The sequence below is a fragment of the Zingiber officinale genome, chromosome 1B, assembly GCF_018446385.1.
Source record: "Zingiber officinale cultivar Zhangliang chromosome 1B, Zo_v1.1, whole genome shotgun sequence".
NCBI classification, from domain to species: Eukaryota; Viridiplantae; Streptophyta; class Magnoliopsida; order Zingiberales; family Zingiberaceae; genus Zingiber; species Zingiber officinale.
The window spans coordinates 48,159,602-48,178,954 of record NC_055986.1 but is presented as its reverse complement, the minus strand read 5'-3'; positions in this window follow the sequence as shown (position 1 = coordinate 48,178,954).

Genomic DNA, 19,353 nt, shown 5'->3' with positions numbered 1-19,353 from the left:
GGTCAGCATTGCAGTTTATTGGCAGCCAGATAGCTTTCGGGCAGCAGACCGTGTTCACACGAGATGAGGAGGGTATTATATACTTCCGAGGCAGATTATGCGTACCTCAGTCTCACTCGGTCTTACAGGAGCTACTTCAGGAGGCTCATCGCTCTCGATTTGCGATCCATCCAGGTGGGACCCGCATGTATCGATATTTGAGACATTCCTACTGGTGGAACGGTATGAAGAAAGACATCGCGGAATTTGTAGCTAGATGTCTTGTTTGTCAGCAGGTGAAGGCTGAGCACAGAGACCTGCCGGATTCCTTCAGCGGATTCCTATTCCTGAGTGGAAATGGGAACATATTACCATGGACTTTGTGGTGGGTTTGCCTAGGACACGACGAGGCTATGACACGATTTGGGTAGTTGTTGATCGATTAACCAAATCCGCGCACTTCTTAGCAATCCGGAAGACTGATTCCCTGGATCGATTGGCAGATCTGTATTGCCGGGAGATCATCAGATTACTTGGTGTCCCTTTGACTATTATTTCGGATAGAGACACCCGTCTCACATCTCGATTCTGGCAAAGTCTGCAACAGGCTTTGGGCACTCAGCTCCGTTTCAGTACAGCTTTCCATCCACAGACAGATGGACAGTCAGAGCGGACCATTCAGACTCTAGAGGATTTGTTGAGGTCTTGTGTATTGGATTTCGGAGGCAGTTGGGAGGGCCATTTGCCATTGGTAGAGTTCGCCTACAACAACAGCTTTCATTCAGCTATCCAAATGGCACCGTTTGAAGTGTTGTATGGTAGGCCTTGTCAGACACCCACCTTCTGGGATGAGGTTGGGGAGGCCCAGCTGTTGGGACCTCATAGAGCTCAGCAGGAGGCAGAGTTGGTCCGTACTATCAGACGGAGGATGTCAGAGGCACAGGACCACCAGAAGAGTTATGCTGATCAGAGACGCAGACCCCTGGAGTTCTCTACTGGCGACTATGTATTTCTGCGAGTTTCACTCACAAAAGGGGTGATGAGATTTTGCCTCAGAGGTAAGCTAGCTCCGCGATACATTGGCCCTTTCCAGATCCTGGAGAGGATTGGAGCAGTAGCCTATCGTCTGACACTACCACCGTCCCTGGCAGGCGTCCACGACGTATTCCACGTATATTTACTGAGGAGATACGTACCCGACCCGACACATGTGCTGACAGATATCCCTGTTCCCCTTCAACCTGACGCCACCTACGAGGAGGTTCCAATACGGATTCTGGATCAGAAGGTGCGTCAGCTGCGGAACAAGACTATCCGACTGGTGAAAGTCCGATGGCAGCATCATTTTGACGAGGAGGCTACCTGGGAGCTCGAGGATACGATCTGAGCTCGATACCCCCATCTTTTCCCTTGAGGTATGTGATTTAATTTACCGTTCGGCATTTATACTCTTTTACCTATTGTTAGTGTTTGCTGATGGTAGATAACGAAATTTGGGGACCAAATTTTTGTTAGTGGGGGAGAATGTAAAATACCGAAAATGGGCGAATAATAATAAGGGAATTTTCTAGAATTTTTTCGGAAATTTTTTTAGAGCTCGTATGGCTTAGGTTGCGGGGATAAAAACTAGACCCCGGGAAAGCTTGTTTTGGCTACCCCATTTTACCGAGGAAAAGTTTTGTTTTCTAATTATTCTTTTTATTTTTCTATTTCCATTTCTTTTCCTCATTTTCGCTGTTTCTTCCCCCGACCCGCGCCCCTTCTCCGCTGCCATTTCCTTTCATTCCCAAACTGCCGCCGCCGCCGCTGCGTCGAATCCGCTCCTCCCCTCGCCTACAAAACGGCTAGCCAAAGGAAGCTTCGAGTTCTTTCCTCCTTCCGATCCCTCTCCCTCACCCTCTGCCCTCACGACGAATTTACCCTAGCGACACCACTGCCGCCAGCGACGCCAAGCGCATCTACACAGCATCGCCGCCGCACGGAAGTGCCGTCGGCCTCCCCTGTGCCCTAGCGCCGCTGCCTCCCATTCCCTCTCGCGTCGCCCTTGGTTGCCACAGCCGACACCGCTTCTCCCCAACGGCGTCGCAACCCACACAGCGTCTCTGCCCTAGCCTCTAGCCACGTTGTGCCCTGGTTCCATTTCCTCGGCTCCGATCAGTCATCGCGACGACACATCTTTGCCCTAGCCGGATCTGGAAGGTCACGGGAATGGAGAAGAAGAGTGAGGTTCTATTCTGTGGATTCTTCCTGTTGCCGATCACTGCTTTCTCCTTTCTTGAAGCTGTGGAGGTCTTGGAGTAAGGTAGGCTCTAGGTATATTGCTTGATTTGTGATTCACTACTTGATCTCTTCTCTTGATCCCATCCAGTGAGGATCTGTTAAAGGTGATCTTGGTTCCAGTGGTGTTTCTTGGTTCAGGTAGAAATTCCAACTAGAAGCACCCCTGTTCCAGCAATCAATAGGGCTGTGGGTTTGAGGTATGTTGTAGAAAATTTGGCTACGTGTTGTAGTTAGATAATTGATACTTGTGTAGATTGATTAGGTTTATATTGGGAGAGTTCAAGTTGATTTAAGTTTAGTCTTAAATCAAATTGTATAGTGGGTTGACTAGGGTTAAGGAAACTAACCCTAGTTGACCAATTGATTTTATGTGTGTAGGGTTTTACCCTAAATTAGTCCTAGGGATTTTATTTAGCTGTTCTTATGAATTTAGATAAATAAAATATTTGTATATTGTTTGGCGCAGGACTCTGATTCGAGACGGGCGTCTCGACTTTGGATTTGACTAGATTGGACCTTCTATTGGAGGCGGGTACCTTGACCTATCTATTTTGATACGTCTTGTTGATATGTTTAGTAGATCTTAACAAGTAGTAATAATTATGATTATATCTGCATTGGCATGTCACTATTTACTTCCGAGCATGTATTGTTTATTATCTGTTTATTACTTTTATGTTATAGAGGTAGTGACATGTCATGCTCTATGATATACTGGACTGGTTAGATACCCTACTTGACATGTGTACCCAAATCATACTATTTGATCCTGATATTTTGGTACACATTGTTGGAGAGGGATAGGATTGGGATATTTCCTGACTTAGTGACATGCACCATCTTGCATGATTGCATGCTGAGCGGTTGACAGCTCCATTATTGTTGAGCGCATCGCCAGTTACATGGATCTGCACACACAACCACTCATGGGTTAGTGATTTTTATTCAGGCAGGGTGTGTGTAGCAGGTTGCTCTGTTTGGCTCCGTTGGTCCGCTCATGGGTAGTGTGACGCAGCGTGGTAGCCGGCAGGGATCCCTCCCCGTCATCGCGTACCGGGAGATGAGAGCATTGCGCTCCCTCACTATGTTTGAGGTAGGAGGATAGGTGTACTCCGACAGCATCCCGTCCACTCGGTCACTCATCAGGAGCAGTGACGACAGAGTGCACGGTTGTCACAACCCTATCCACTCGGTCTCACCATCGTGTGTGAGATGGCTGACTGGCAGTAGGGGTGTCTAGGACATGTTATTGGCATCATATGCATTATTTGCATTTATTGCTTGTGGTTGTTGCACTTTATATGTTGCATATTGGATGGATGCATTGTTTGACATGCATATAGGTTTTATGATACTTTGGGTTTGACGGCCTTGATACCCTTATACCCAGGTTCGGGTTAGTACAGTTACTCCTTATCTTTCGATTATGCATTTTCTATATGTTATATCAGGACACTGTACGCATAGTTATGGTTATTTGTTATAGTTTACTATGCATGTCAACTAGGTATTCGCTGAGTGTTGGACTCACACCCCGTTATTATTCTTTTCAAGTTGAGGCTGTCCGGAGGAGTTCCAATTGCTAGTCCCCCACCATTGCGCGTCACGACGAGTTCGCACAGTTTGAGTTTTACTTATTGTGTTAGACTTTGCTTTTCAGACTTATAGCTTGACATTTGGATCTTGTATGTTTTGTTATCGATGGATTTATATTTGGATGATATCGATTTTGTGCTTTATGAGTGTAGTTGAGTAGGATATCGATTTTGTGCTTTATGGGTGTAGTTGAGTAGGAGTTTTTGCGATGTTTTTCTTATCTGTGCTTATGTGTAGTTTTCATTATAAATTGCGTGGATGTTTGTTATATTTATACTGTTATTGTTCCGACCGTGTTGGCCGATGAATATGTGGCCCTGAGGGCATTGTAGGAAATTTCAGATTGTCACTCATACAGGGAAGATGCTACCGAAATTTTCTCTGGCAGGGACTACCTAGGGACGTGACAATTTATGTTGGTAGGATTAAGAGAAGAGCCACTGAGCCTGATTCCTCTAGCACCCCTTGTTGGTGCGGGAAGCATCTGACTATCGAACTCAAGTTTTTATAATGGCAAAGGCATTCAAAGTTAAGGTTAATTGTTATCTAACATGTGTGAATGAGGCTTTTCAGGAAAGTCCTAACAATGGTTAGGTAGATGGAAAACCCTAGGGGGTGGTAACCCTAGGTGGAGGAAAACCCTAAGGGGAGGAAACCTTAAGTCTTAGGGGGTGGTAACCCTACGTTATGGAAAATCCTAAGGGGGGCAACCTTAGGTCCTAGGGGGTGGTAACCCCAGGTGGCAGAAAACACTAGGGGGTGGTATTCCTAGGTCCTAGGGGGCGATAACCCTAGGCGGAAAGTCTAGTCGGTCTGGAGGACCAGACTGGCGTCAGGTATGCTCTCCTGAGTGAAGTAGGTGAGGACGTGTTCTCCGGAAGAGGGAACAGTAGGCGTCGGTTCGACCTAGTGTTTTCGATCAAAAATCCGAAGTTAGAACCAAACAGTCCAGAGACTGTCAAAATATTTTATTATCATGTTTATTATGTGCTAACTTTGTTTTACAGGATATATGGTTGTTATATGGACTAATATATTTTGCAGGGACAAAAGAGTACATTATGCCTCAGATGAACAATACCCGAGGCACCCTCATGGAGCTTCGAGGCGCCTCGGGTGAAATGGAGAAGATGTGCATGCAGCAAGGCTGGAGGCGCCCTCATGGAAGCTTGAGGTACCTCGAACAGGCTTAAAGGCTCCTCCAAGGGGTATGGAGGCGCCTTTAAGAGGATCAGCGATGACTTCTTCAGCGCTCATCCGTGCGGCGGACTCGGCTAGTTTACACTTTATAATGATATTAATTTAAAACATGTTATACGCCTAAATAACTCTCCTTAAATTTTCTTGTCTTTAGCCTGGGCTTAGTCAAATTCAGTCCCTCTCCCTTTATTATGCCTAGTAAACTACGTTTCCTTTCAAAACTTCCTGGTTTGTGATTGGCCCTTCCTTTGGTAAGAGAATGTTGGAAGCGTACAACAAGGTGCTACCAACCCCAGCGTGATCCGGTCTATCGCATCTATTATAAATGTTTCTTTTATGGTTATGTGACACATACTTTCTCTCTCTGCCACGTCATGTAAGCCTTTGCCCTTTTTTCTATAATCCTCAGCGTCTACTGAGATAAAAATGTTTTGATCTGATGACGGCTATATGTTTTTCGAACCCTAAACCCTTTGTCTTCTTCTCAACTTTGTCCTTGCTTTTCTTACCTTAGCGTTCTTTTCTTGCTGCAGTTTTCGACCAAACCTCGTGCTCACCATTTCTCGGCGATCTCCTTTCTTGCTTTCAGTAAGTAATTTATTGTTCTGCTAGCCTCTACTCTTGTCTATGGCTGAGGAAGCAATTGCTCCTTGGTATGTTCAAATGTCTTCTTCCTTTGATAAAAGTGCTAGGCTCACCATCCGTCATCAATATGAAATTCCCCAAGAGTATATCATCTTAATCCCGAAACCAAATGATCATCCTCATCGTCCCCCTGCTAATTGCGTGACTTTTTTCAAGGATCAGTTGATAGGAGGTTTAAGGTTTCCCATTCCTCCTTTCTTGATCGAAATAAGCCAGTATTTTGATATTCCTTTGCAACAGCTTGCCCCTAACGCATTTCGTTATCTATGTGGTGCTTACATGCTGTTTCGTTTACTAGATATTCCTCCTACTCCTCAAAATTTCTTCATGTTTTCTTAACCCAAATGTTCGGAACCTGGTGTTTTCTTGTTCCAGTCACGAACTAAAATGGTTCTTTTTGAGGATATGCCCTCGTCTCTTAAAACTTGGAAATCCCGCTTCTTCTTCATAAAGTTTCCCGGACCCATTCCTTGGTCTTATGCTTGGAAATGCTCCTTACCCTCTTTGCCCAATGTCAGAGAGTTCCATCTCCATCCTTATTTTCCTATTTATTGTGAAAAGTTGTTAAATCGTCGACTTTCTATTCCCAAGTGGCTGAGAGTCGATCTTTTATACTTGTTCGACCTAAGCCCCATCAAACCTGATACACAAGGCTCTTTAGGTAAAACCCTGTTTCTTTCTTGTTGATTAAAACTAACTAAACTATTTTTCTTTTCTATGTAGTGGAGAGCTTTTATGATGCTTTGATCGATGAAGAACTGCGTCTGGCGGAGGACGTAATTCATGCCAAAGAAAAAGAGCTTCTGGCTGCTATTACTCCGCCACCTTCAATCGAAGAACCGACTCCTTTAGCTAAGGTACCCAGCTCTTCGGGAGTTCTTGAGGCTCCTGAAGGTCTTCCCGCAGAAATCCCTGTTGCTTCTTTGTCCGTTGTGGCTTCTCCAGTGGCTACTGCTACCTCATCAGCCACCCCTCTCCCGGTTATTGAACTTACATCTCCTGGGAGTTCTGGTAAATCAATAGCTGAAGTTGCTATCGGCAAACGCCCTGGGCGCAAACTCACCCGGGCTCCTCCTCCCAAAAGGAGACTTATCCTTCCAGCTGACGAACTTATCTCGGAAGGTTTTGTTCCTGCCGACCTTCCTTCCCATGAACCTACTTTGGCTGAGCTCTATCCTTCTCTCACTTTCTCTGCCTCACCCACTTCCAGCACTAGCGCTCCTGGTGATGTTTCTTTTACCTTTCCATTGTCTATTTCCGAACTCGGATCCTTACCTTCCTCACCTTCTTCTTATTTAGTTTTTGCTCCTCCTTCTATTCCTACTTCCTCCTTTTTCGCGGGTTCTTCCACCATTCCCGTCCTCCCCATATTGCTAGGAGGTTCTTTTGCTAATGCTTGGGATAACGTTCGTCCTGTTTTTGAAGAACTTACCACCCCAGAAACAATTGATCATTTTTCTCATAACGAGAATCAGGTATGTTTGTTAACATTTACCTTTCATTTCCCAGTGATTATGTTATAACCCTTTATCATATTTCTAGCGATGGATAGAAAATATGGGCTTGTCTCGGATGATGCATAATTTATATAATGAGAACAAAAAGCTGAGACTTGAGAACGACAAACTGAAACAGCAAGTTACTGAGTTATCTTCTGCCCCATTTTCTGTCACTTCCCAGAAACAACTTGAAGCCCAAATTGAAAGTCTTTAGACACAGTTCAAATCAGCCACGGATCTTAACCAAGAATTAACTTCCAAGATTGGAAAATTAAAGGCAGATTATGAATCGGAGTTGGCTGAAAAGCTTAAAGCCTTACAGCTGAAGGATGATGAAATAACTTCTTTGAACACCTCCTTAAATTCAACTAAAATCGAGGTCTCTATCAAAGAAGATGAACTGAAGACTTCCCAAACAGCTTTGGTGGTCTACAAGGCGAACGAAGATACTCGCTACAAAGAAAGGGCCACCACCATGATTGAATCCACTGAATTCAATAGGCCGATCGTGAAGTCAATCTTAGCAGCCTTTACTGCGGGAGCTAAAGGGGCGGTTCAACAATTACGATAGGAAAACTACTTATCTCGTGATCCCCCTCCCAACTTCCTAAATCGTTGCAAACTTATTGAGGAGAGGCCTCCAGATCTATTCCCTCAGCTGACCTTAGTATGACTTTCTTTTCTTACCTAAATTCGAATCCCTGTAAAGGGGACCGGGACTCTGTGATGACAGTCTGATGGACTCATGTACAGTTGATTATCCCTTCTCATTGTTAAACTTGCTCTTTCTTATGACGCTCATCTGTTTTGTTTGAATATATTGAATGTCACTTGGCTGGTCATCATAAAACCTCACCCAACATATTATTATGTTTATCTATTTAGATCGTTCCATCATGACCGGGCGGTATATATCAATGCTGACAAATACCGTCCAATACTTTATAGGTTAATTGTGTCCCGTTCGATCTAGTACAGTTCTATTGCAATATTCTCAATATCGGTCGATTTGTTCTACTCGATTGATTTACACTCATATTTATGTATGTCATCTTATGTATTAACTAAATTTCATATGGTTTTATTATAGTGTATGTCATTTGACTTACCATGATAAGCCTTTGGTCGACATATTTGAATAGCATTTATCTCGGCCGATCTATTATGACCGACCGATTCATATTCACATTTATGAATCTCGTCCGGTATCCTCTAACCAAGTCCTGTCTATCGACTAATGCCTCCTATATAACTCTTGCCCGGTCTATTATGCTCATTTGGGTTTGTTATTTTATTAGACAAATGATCCGAACTTATAGTACCTGACCGATTTTTCTTATATTCCTCGGACTCTCTTAAGGATTAAAATTATACCTAGGGTAACTTTTCACTTTTTTCGAGGAAGATTACTTAACTCAACCTATTTTTTCTTGGGATTCATTCCCCTTTTTTAGGATTTGATTTTATCCTTTAATGTCATCGCCCATTTATGATGATTGGAATTCCAAGTATTTTTTCTTTTCCTGTTTCTTCTGCTATCTTTATTTGGGGGTTTTAGAGCAGGACCGAAAGGAAAACAAGGGTTTTAAGAAGTTCTCTCTCGCTTTCCCACTTTTCTCTTCATCTCCCTCGATTCATCTTCCTTCTACTGTGTCATCATGGCAACTTCCCCTCCTACATGGCTCCTTTCATGTGCTTCTGATCTTACGGAGACAGAAGAGGTGGATTTGAAGGCGACTTATGGTTTTCCTTCTTATATAGCCCTCCCTACTCTGCTAGATAGTCCACATCTACCTCCTTTAGGGTGTATATTCATCTTCCGGGACCAAGTTCTACAAGGTTTTCGATTCCCTCTCCATTCCTTTTTTTCTGATGTTAGTGCATACTTCAACATTCCCCTCAACCAGCTTATCCCTCAGTCTTTTTCTATTCTCATGGGTTTCATTAGAGTATCTAAGCTGCTAGGCTTTCCTTTATCCCTTCGTCTTTTTCATCACTTCTTTGTTCTGCGCCATATAGATATGGGTGTTTTCAAGTTTCAGTCTCGCCCTAAGGCTATTTTGTTTAACCGCATTCCCCCTCAAGGGGAATGGCGCCATAAATTTTTTCGTATACGTCTTCCTTCTCCTCCTCCTTTTCCTATCCAATGGATATGCGATTTACCCCCAGTTCCTAGTACCCATAATATCCTTAATGATCCCTCTGTTGCCTTTGCTTTATCTAAATTGAGGGGAGCAAAATTTAGCTTGCCGCATTTAATTGTGTAGGGTTTGATGTTTCCTTTTGGGATAGGCAATATTGACACTCCCTTGGATGACTCTTTTGGTACGTATAAACATTTCACTCTACATTTATTGATTAGTGTTTCTCTTTTATAATGGTGTTTAATTCCTGTGTTTCAGCTGATGCTTTTCTTCCATCTTTTATGTACAAGAATACTACTATGACTAAGTTCTTTGTTAATAATCTTGCAGAAGAGTGGTTGCGAGCTCGCCGGGCTAATCCTAATTCCTCCACCTTGGGCTTGCTATTGAAGAAGAGTGACAAGCAGAGGTTGTCACAACCATGGAAGAGGAAGAAGAAGAACCATTTATTGCCTTAATCAAAAAGCCAAGGCGTACCGAGAATGTACCCTTTGGTGATCTTTTTGGTACTTTCGTGCAAACTCCTCTCGTTCCGGCGCCTGTTTCTCTTGAGAGAGGTAAGGTACCAATGCCCCTAACCCATATTATCTCTAATCCTACTCTTAGGATGATGAGACATAGTCTACTCATCCCCTCTTCTTGAGACCGGCAAGAGGGGGGGTGAATTGCTGAAAACAAGAGAACAAAAACTACCCTCCTCGGATTTCAACTCAGAAATAAAATCAGCAAAGTAATAGCAACTAAATTAATGAAAGAGAAAAAGAAACAGAACAGACTCAGAGAATTAACCTGGTTACAACCAAGGAGGTTGTTAATCCAGGACAGTATAAAAAGCGCAATAAGAAAATCTCCTTCTCTGAAGGCGGAGAAGCCTTTTACACTTTGGAAGCTCACTTGTTGCTTAGGAATTGCTTACAGATTGGATGCTTGAGTTGTATTCTAATTCCTAGCTCCAGGGGCCTTTATATAGGCCCTGGAAATCTTATCCCGAGAGTCCAAGGCGCCTCCAACTGGGTTCAAGGCGCCTCCAACTCGGTCAGCGGATAAAACTTTATCCGCTGCGCAAACGGTCAATTTTGACTGTTCAAGGCGCCTTGAACTAGCCTTGAAGGCGCCTTCAAGTTGAAGGCGCCTTGAGCTGGATTTTCCAGCACAGCTCCTTTTTCAGCTCTTTTGCGTGGACTTCCGATGCTCCGATCTTTTGGGTGATTGTGGCCAACCGGAATAGGGCTCACCCGAACCCAGTTTCCGGCCTTCTCCTCGAGCAGCCTTCCGTCCCGGCTTAATGTCCCTCGAACGCCGCGCACGCTCTTCACGCCCACCGGAGTACTCTTCCGCAGCTCTCTCGTCCTTCGGATGCACCGAGCCCATCGGCTCTCTTCCCGTGTCGTCCTTCTCGCTAGCTGCGTCTTCCGCTCGACTTCCTGTGCTCCTAAGCTCCTGCACACTCAGACACAGGGATCAAACACAGCAGGACCTAACTAACTTGGTTGATCACATCAAAACTATCACGGGGTTCAACAATCTCCCCCTTTTTGATGTGCATCAACCCAAGTTCCAGTTAGGGTTTAACATAGACATAAACAGTAATTTTAAAGAAGAAATTACTAAACTGACAAGTTAAGCATAATTTTTGCAATTAGTAAAATTGGAACACTTGTTATAAAAATAATAACAGAAATTTTAAGTTTTTCTAACTCCCCCTAAACTTGTACTTTTCTCTCCCCCTTTGATCACAGCAAAAATGGGGTTCTAATTAGAGGGAAAAAAAAATTCTAAGTTAAAAGACTTTTTGAATTTTTCCAGGAAAAACTATTTCTAAAAATGAATTTATAAACAATATTTTCAAAAGTGTTTGATTAAACTTTCAAAGCATTATTTAATTCTAATTTTTTAAATACTTTTTCAGAAAGTTAATTAAACATTTTCTTTCAATATTTTAGCTTCCAGGTCGTGGCGAGGCACTAGGCCTTCTTGGTTATTGGAGCAACAACCACTTCCTTAGACAATGCTTCCATAAAGAATTTCAATATTTAATTTTCTCACTGTAAGCTTTTAATTTTTGAAAAAATTAATTAAGCACAGATTTTGGAACCCAATAGAGGTTCCTACCTACAGGGTTATTCAGATACTTAGGGGGTACATAATTTTTGGGTATCCTTCTAAGCTGACCCTGATGGTTTCTAATATACCAGTTCAATTTTCCATAAACTTTAATTTTTGAATTTGGAAATCTATTTAAACATGTACTATTTCTTAATTTCTCAATTTCTAATTTTAGATTTTTATTTTCAGATTTCAAATTTTTATTTTCTTTTTCTAATTGATCTAATTCTTTAGACAAAGCTTTAATAAACTCAAAAGACTGTTTAGAGTTTAGGGCACGTACCTTACTTACCTCATCTTGCGATGCTCCCCCTTCATCATTGCTTTCTCCTTCTGATGTTCCTCCCCCTTCATCTATGCTCATTTCTGAGCTAGACGTTTCTTCTAGCTGATGGTTGGCCATCAGTGCTAGTCCCGAGAATTCTTCGATGTCTGACTCGGAGGATGATGAATCTGACCAAGTAGCCTTCAGGTTCTTGTGCTTGGAGGATTCTGGTTTCTTGCTTTTTGATTTTTCCCTTTCTTTCTCCTTTCTCTTTAATTTCGGGCAGTCATCCTTGATGTGCCCTTCTTCGTTGCAGTTGTAGCAGCGAACCGTCCTTTTTCTTTGTTGATGCCTCTTTTTTTGCGGTCTAAATTTATTAGAATTAAAAAACTTATTGAACCGTTTTACCAGTAGTGCTGCTTCGGATTCATCGACCGAGGCTTCGGAGTCAGAACCGATTACTTTTGCCTTTAGAGCTATGTTCTGACCAGTCTTCTCTACTCCATTTGGCTCTGAAACTCGAGATTCGTGAAGTTCAAAAGTCGAAAATAACTGTTCTAACGTACTTACCTCGAGGTCCTTAGAGATGTAGTATGCATCTACTAAGGAGGCCCACTCTGGAGTTCTCGGGAAGGCATTGAGTGCGTACCGGATAGAGTCCCTATTGGTTACCTCTTCTCCAAGGTTCGTTAGTTGCATTATCAGCTCCTTGATTCTCGCTTGGAGTTGCGCTACCTTCTCGCCTTGGTTCATCCGGAGGTTCGTCAACTGGTTCCGGAGGATGTCGCGCTTTGCTAGCTTCGCTTCGGAAGTACCTTCGTGTAGCTCCAGGAATTTTTCCCAGAGATCTTTTGCTGAGTCGTAGCTTCCGATCCGATTTACCTCCTGCGGCGGCAGCACATTGAGCAGGTGGAACTCTGCCTTTCCGTTGGCGACGAAATCGGCTTGCTCCTTCTTACTCCATGTGTTTTCTTCTTTGTCTTTCGGCGCTGCAAAACCATATTTCATTGTAATAAGAATATCAAAATCCGTTTTAAAAAATACCTCCATTTTACGCTTCCATGTGGCGAAGTCTCCGTCGAACTTCGGGGGATGGATGTTCGCTCCGGCCATCGTCTTGATCGTGGTGCTTCAGTTGGCGGTTAGTCCTTCTGAGGCGATCAGGCTCTGATACCACTTGTTGGTGCAGTGGAGACCGGCAAGAGGGGGGGGTGAATTGCTGAAAACAAGAGAACAAAAACTACCCTCCTCGGATTTCAACTCAGAAATAAAATCAGCAAAGTAATAGCAACTAAATTAATGAAACAGAAAAAGAAACAGAACAGACTCAGAGATTTAACCTGGTTACAACCAAGGAGGTTGTTAATCCAGGACAGTAGAAAAAGCGCAATAAGAAAATCTCCTTCTCTGAAGGCGGAGAAGCCTTTTACACTTTGGAAGCTCACTAGTTGCTTAGGAATTGCTTACAGATTGGATGCTTGAGTTGTATTATAATTCCTAGCTCCAGGGGCCTTTATATAGGCCCTGGAAATCTTATCCCGAGAGTCCAAGGCGCCTCCAACTGGGTTCAAGGCGCCTCCAGCTCGGTCAGCGGATAAAACTTTATCCGCTGCGCAAACGGTCAATTTTGACTGTTCAAGGCACCTTGAACTAGCCTTGAAGGCGCCTTCAAGTTGAAGGCGCCTTCAAGACTGTTGAAGGCGCCTTGAGCTGGATTTTCCAGCACAGCTCCTTTTTCAGCTCTTTTGCGTGGACTTCCGATGCTCCGATCTTTTGGGTGATTGTGGCCAACCGGAATAGGGCTCACCCGAACCCAGTTTCCGGCCTTCTCCTTTAGCAGCCTTCCGTCCCAGCTTAACTCCCTCGAACGCCGCGCACGCTCTTCACGCCCACCGGAGTACTCTTCCGCAGCTCTCTCGTCCTTCGGACGCACCGAGCCCGTCGGCTCTCTTCCCGTGCCGTCCTTCTTGCTAGCTGCGTCTTCCGCTCGACTTCGTGTGCTCCTAAGCTCCTGCACACTCAGACACAGGGATCAAACACAGCAGGACCTAACTAACTTGGTTGATCACATCAAAATTATCACGGGGTTCAACATACTCATCCCCTCTTCTTGTGCTATTATTTCAGCTCCTTCTGCTTCTGCCTCTACTTTTGAGATGACCATTGTCCCTTCTATGTCTTCTCCACCTCTTGCATTGGCCTTGCCCCCTTTGGCTCGTGGGCCACGGGCAAAACGAACACCTTGCCGGAGATCTTCTCCTAGTGCCGGGCCCTCGGCAATTCATGTTTCCACAACTGAGTCTGTATCCCTTGCATTGCCACTTTCCATCCCATCTAGTTCTTCTTCTGCGGCTCTTGTTTCCACTACTTCTTTCCCTTCTATTGCGTCTTCTTCATCCCTACCTCCTTCTCCTTCAATCTCCTCACCTTTATTCAGACAAGCTTTGGGTCTACCTTCTTAAATGGGGCAACTTCTAATCCCCCTAGCTACGGTTCTCTTCAGTTACAAGGATTGTTGGCTGAATCTTGGCTACATAGCCAAGAGCAATTGAGGGGCATCAATATTTCCGATTGGGCAGACAATCACAGTCGTCAGGCAGCCGCTGTAAGTATTCTTAGTCACCTACTATTTACTTCTTCTCACTATCTATAACTGTATCATTATTTAATTCAGTTCCTTGCCTCAAGTCTTCACATAGATCAGCTACTTATGGCTCAGGACCAGGAGAACACTAAGTTAAAAGCTCAACTAGAGACATTGAAGGCTACTTTACCTCCTTCTAATAATGACCTGGCTCAGTTGCAAGAGAAAGTGGCCTTGCAAGATCAACAATTAGGGGTATTGAGACAGGAATTACAGGAATCACAACAATTATTGAAAGACAAAGAGCTTGCAAGGAGAACTTTGGAGCTATAGGTGGATCGATTACACTCTGGTTTTCGACTGGAAATTGCTTTAAAGGAGAAAGCTCTCTTAGACGCTTCTCATAAAAGTCTTATTTTAGAGAAAGTAGAGAAGCTTCATAATGTCTGTCTTTCTGAACAAGCTCAAGACCTAGCCTCTCATGATTTCGCTATCCTACAGGAACAAGAGCAAAGAAAGGCTCAAGATGTTGAGTTGTCACTACTCCAAAAGGAATTGGAACAACTCAAATTAGAGAAGGATGCTTTAAAAGATCAAAACACTAAACTGCAAGCTAATTTTCAGAGTTATAAGGAGCAAGAGAAGAACCGATGGGAGGAGTGGCGCCTGGCTTATCTAAAGTCTCCGGCGTTTGCCAAAGAATTTGTCCGTAGAATGGTGGGTGCTCTAAATCATTCAGTGTCGGGAATCCTCCAATAATTGAGAGAGGGCGGTTATCTACCCAAGGAACCCCCCTCTTCCTTCATAAGCCGTCGCAGACTTAACAAAGAACTACCCGCAGATTTAACAAGTTCTTTTAATTAATCATGTCTATGCATCCAAAAAGATTGGCAATGAAAAAACTTGTAATGGAAAAACTGGTAATGAAATGAACTGTAATAAAATATTTTGTAATTAAGTGATCATGATATATGGGAAAGTTTTGATACTTACTCATTTCTCTTTTGTGTTATTTTGAGAATGCATCCTTTGAAATGCTCCCGAGTATTGTGTATAAGTTTTGTTCAAGAATTCCTTGCTTACTCTTTGAAGTAAAACCCTATTTTAGTAAACTCCTTTGCCGATAATATCTTTCACAACCACATGGCTTTAAGCAGTAGAATTTTCCGCAATGTTTCTATGCTTCACTCGAATAAAATGTGGCTAGTATGCTTCATATTTCAAAAGAATGAATAATCCTAAGCGGTTTTATATAAGTCCCTGTATAAAACTCCCGAGTTCCGAGCTGAGTATAATACTCCGGGCGATTTTAAATAAAGGCTTCCATGTGAATGGGCCTCCAGATAGAAAATGTGACATATGCATAGATTCCTCCTTGAACGCTAACTTCTGATTTAGTATAAAATGTCAGCCGATTTTTGTGAATAAATCCATATAACTTTGCATTTACCATGCCATTATAATCCTAGTCGATTAGGCTTTGTGATAGTTTAAAGCCTCCGATGAAGACCCGTCCGAGTTACTTCATGAGATTTCTCGATCGACTAGGTTCTGTGATAGTTTAAAGTCTCCGGTTCCTCCCATGAAGACACGTCCGAGTTACTTCATGAGATTTCCCGATCGACTAGGTTCTGTGATAGTTTAAAGTCTCCGGTTCCTCCCATGAAGACTCGTCCGAGTTACTTCATGAGATTTCTCGATCGACTAGGTTCTGTGATAGTTTAAAGTCTCTGATCCTCCCATGAAGACCCGTCCGAGTTACTTCATGATATTTCTCGATCGACTATGTTCTGTGATAGTTTAAAGTTTCCGGTTCCTCTCATGAAGATCCGTCCGAGTTACTTCATGAGATTTCCCGATCGACTATGTTCTGTGATAGTTTAAAGTCTCCGGTTCCTTCCATGAAGACCCGTCCAAGTTACTTCATGAGATTTCCCGATCGACTAGGTTTTGTGATAGTTTAAAGTCTCCGGTTCCTCCCATGAAGACCCGTCTGAGTTACTTCATGAGATTTCCTGATCGACTATGTTCTGTGATATTTTAAAGTCTCCGGTTCCTCCCATGAAGACCCATCCGAGTTACTTCATGAGATTTCCCGATTGACTAGGTTCTGTGATAGTTTAAAGTCTCTGGTTCCTCCCATGAAGACCCGTCCGAGTTACTTCATGAGATTTCCCGATCAACTAGGTTCGGTGATAGTTTAAAGTCTCTGGTTCCTCCCATGAAGACCCGTCCGAGTTACTTCATAAGATTTCCCGATCGACTAGGTTCTGTGATAGTTTAAAGTTTCCGGTTCCTCCCATGAAGACTCGTCCGAGTTACTACATGAGATTTCCCGATCGACTATATTCTTTTGTAAAATTATAATGTTTGCACTGACCTTGTAATGGTTTTAAAACTTCTGGGTTTTTCTTAGGGTAGTTGAATAAGTCTTTAGTATTCCCCACTATCGATCGTTCAGATTTATAAAAGTTTTGTAGATACTTCTCAATCTGTGTGAACCATATTTATTTCTTTGGTGGTGTTGGTCTCGCATTTTATTTATTGAAAGAAGTAGAGTACATAAACTGTAAGCATACTTGTTCTCAGTTTGCTGGGAACTTACTTCAAATAATTATGATTTGTTCCTTCAGATGTATTTTTGAGTGATATGATCTTGTCAGGTTCGGTAAGGTTGTAAATGATTTGCACTCCAAGGACGTTCAAGAATTCTTCCTTCAGTATCCTGGAGATAATATGAACCTGATGCGAGCTTTTCCACCACTTTGTAAGGTCCTCCCCATTGTGGTGCCAACTTATTAACATCCCCGACAGGTTTGACACGCTTCCATACTAGATCTCCTACTTGGAAAAATCTAGGGATGACTCTTTTGTTATAATTTTGCCTCATTCGTTGTCGATATGATGCGAGACGAGTAGCAGCTTTATCTCTAATTTCCTCTATCAAGTCTAGCTCCATGAGTGTCGACCCTCATTGTCTTCATCATATAATTGTCTTCTATCAGATTCTACTCCCACCTCAATGGGAATTATTGCTTCTCCTCCATAAACTAATTGAAAGGGAGTGATTCCTGTAGCATCTCGAGGTGTAGTATGGTATGCCCAAAGAATGTTGGGCAATTCATCTACCCATCTACCTCTGACATGATCCAGTTTGGTTTTTAAACCCCTTATAATTTCACTATTGGTTACTTCCGCTTGACCATTACTTTGCGGATAAGCTACAGAGGTGAAGGCCTGAATAATACCATAACTTTTGCACCAGTCTATGATTTTATCCCCTTCAAATTGCCTTCCATTATCAGAGACTAATTTATGAGGAATGTCAAATCTGCATATGATATTTTTCCATAGAAATTTAATAACTGCATCTTCGATAATCCAGGCAAGCGGTTCTGCTTATACCCATTTAGAAAAATAATCCACTGCTACCCATAAAAACCTTTTTGTGCAGCTGCCATAGGAAACGGGACAACTAGGTCCATACCCCATTAATCGAAGCGACATGAGACTATAGAGGTCTTCAATAACTGTGTAGGATGATGTAAGATATTTTGATGTTTCTGACAAGAAATATAAGTTCTTACCAACTTGTTGGCATCCTCGTGTAGCGTAGGCCAGAAATATCCTGCTAGTAAGATTTTGCGGGCCAAGGATCTTCCTCCTATATGACTACCACATGAGCCTTGATGAACCTCCTGTAAAATAAATTGTATATCTTCTGTGCCAATACACTTGAGCAGAGGTCTAGAAAAAGCTCTTTTATATAATTGTTCTCCTATCATAGTGTATTGAGCAGCTCTTTTCTTAAATATCCTTGCTTGCTCGGCATTACTCGGAAGAATACCCTGTTGTAGATACAATATGATTTGGGCCCTCCAGTCGCCGTGTATTTCAGCATCAGCTTGTCTCTCGATACAAGATATTAACAAAGCTTGCTCCACGGGCCGATCCAAATTCCATGGTGTTATAGCGGAGGCCTGCTTAGCTAATTCATCTGCTACTTGATTTTCAGATCGAGAAACTTTTTGTATATTTACTTCTTAAAACTGGGACTTCAACTTATCAAATGCCTCAGCATATAACTTGAGCCTATCATTATTAATTTCAAAATTACCTGATAGTTGTTGGGCTGCTAATTGAGAGTCAGAATAAATGATGACCCGAGCTACTCCTATGTGCCGAGCGGCTTGCAATCCAGCTATCAATGCCTCATATTCTGCCTCATTGTTAGTGGCTCTATAATTCAACCTGATAGAAAGTTGGAGTCTGTCTTCCCTTGGAGATATGAGAAGAACACCAATTCCGCTACCTTGCCTGGTTGAGGAACCATCCACATAAACTTTCCAGATATTTTCTTCCTTAGGGCCTTGAACTTCTATAATGAAGTTTACTAGAGCTTGTGCCTTGATGGCCGAGCGGGGTTGATATTGTATGCCATATTCACCAAGTTCAATTGTCCATTTGATTAGCCGACCTGATGCCTCTGGGTTGAGCAACACCCGTCCAAGGGTACTGTTGGTCAATACAACAATTTCATGTGATAAGAAATATGGACGTAACCTCCGAGCAGTCAACACTAATGCATAAGGCAACTTTTCTAGTGTAGTATATCTACACTCAGCTCCTTTTAATAGGTGGCTAGAGAAATATACAGGTTGTTATTCCTTTCCCTCCTGCCTAACTAATACAGAGCCTACAGCGTTTTCATTAGCTGACAAATATACCCAAAGGGTCTCTCCTACTATAGGCTTAGCTAATACAGGAAGAGTAGATAAGTAATCCTTTAATTCTTGAAAGGCCTTATCACATTCCTCATTCCACTGAAATTTGTTTGCCTTTTGGAGTATCTTAAAGAAGTCGAAGCTACGATCGGTCGACCGGGAAATGAACCTGGACAAGGCTGTAATTCGGCCAGTAAGTCTTTGAGCTTCTCTCATGTTGCGTGGAGGCTCCATGTTCTGAAGTGCCTTGACTTTGCTCGGGTTGGCCTCTATTCCTCGCTCGGACACCATATACCCCAGGAATTTTCCCCCTTTTGCTCCAAATAAATAT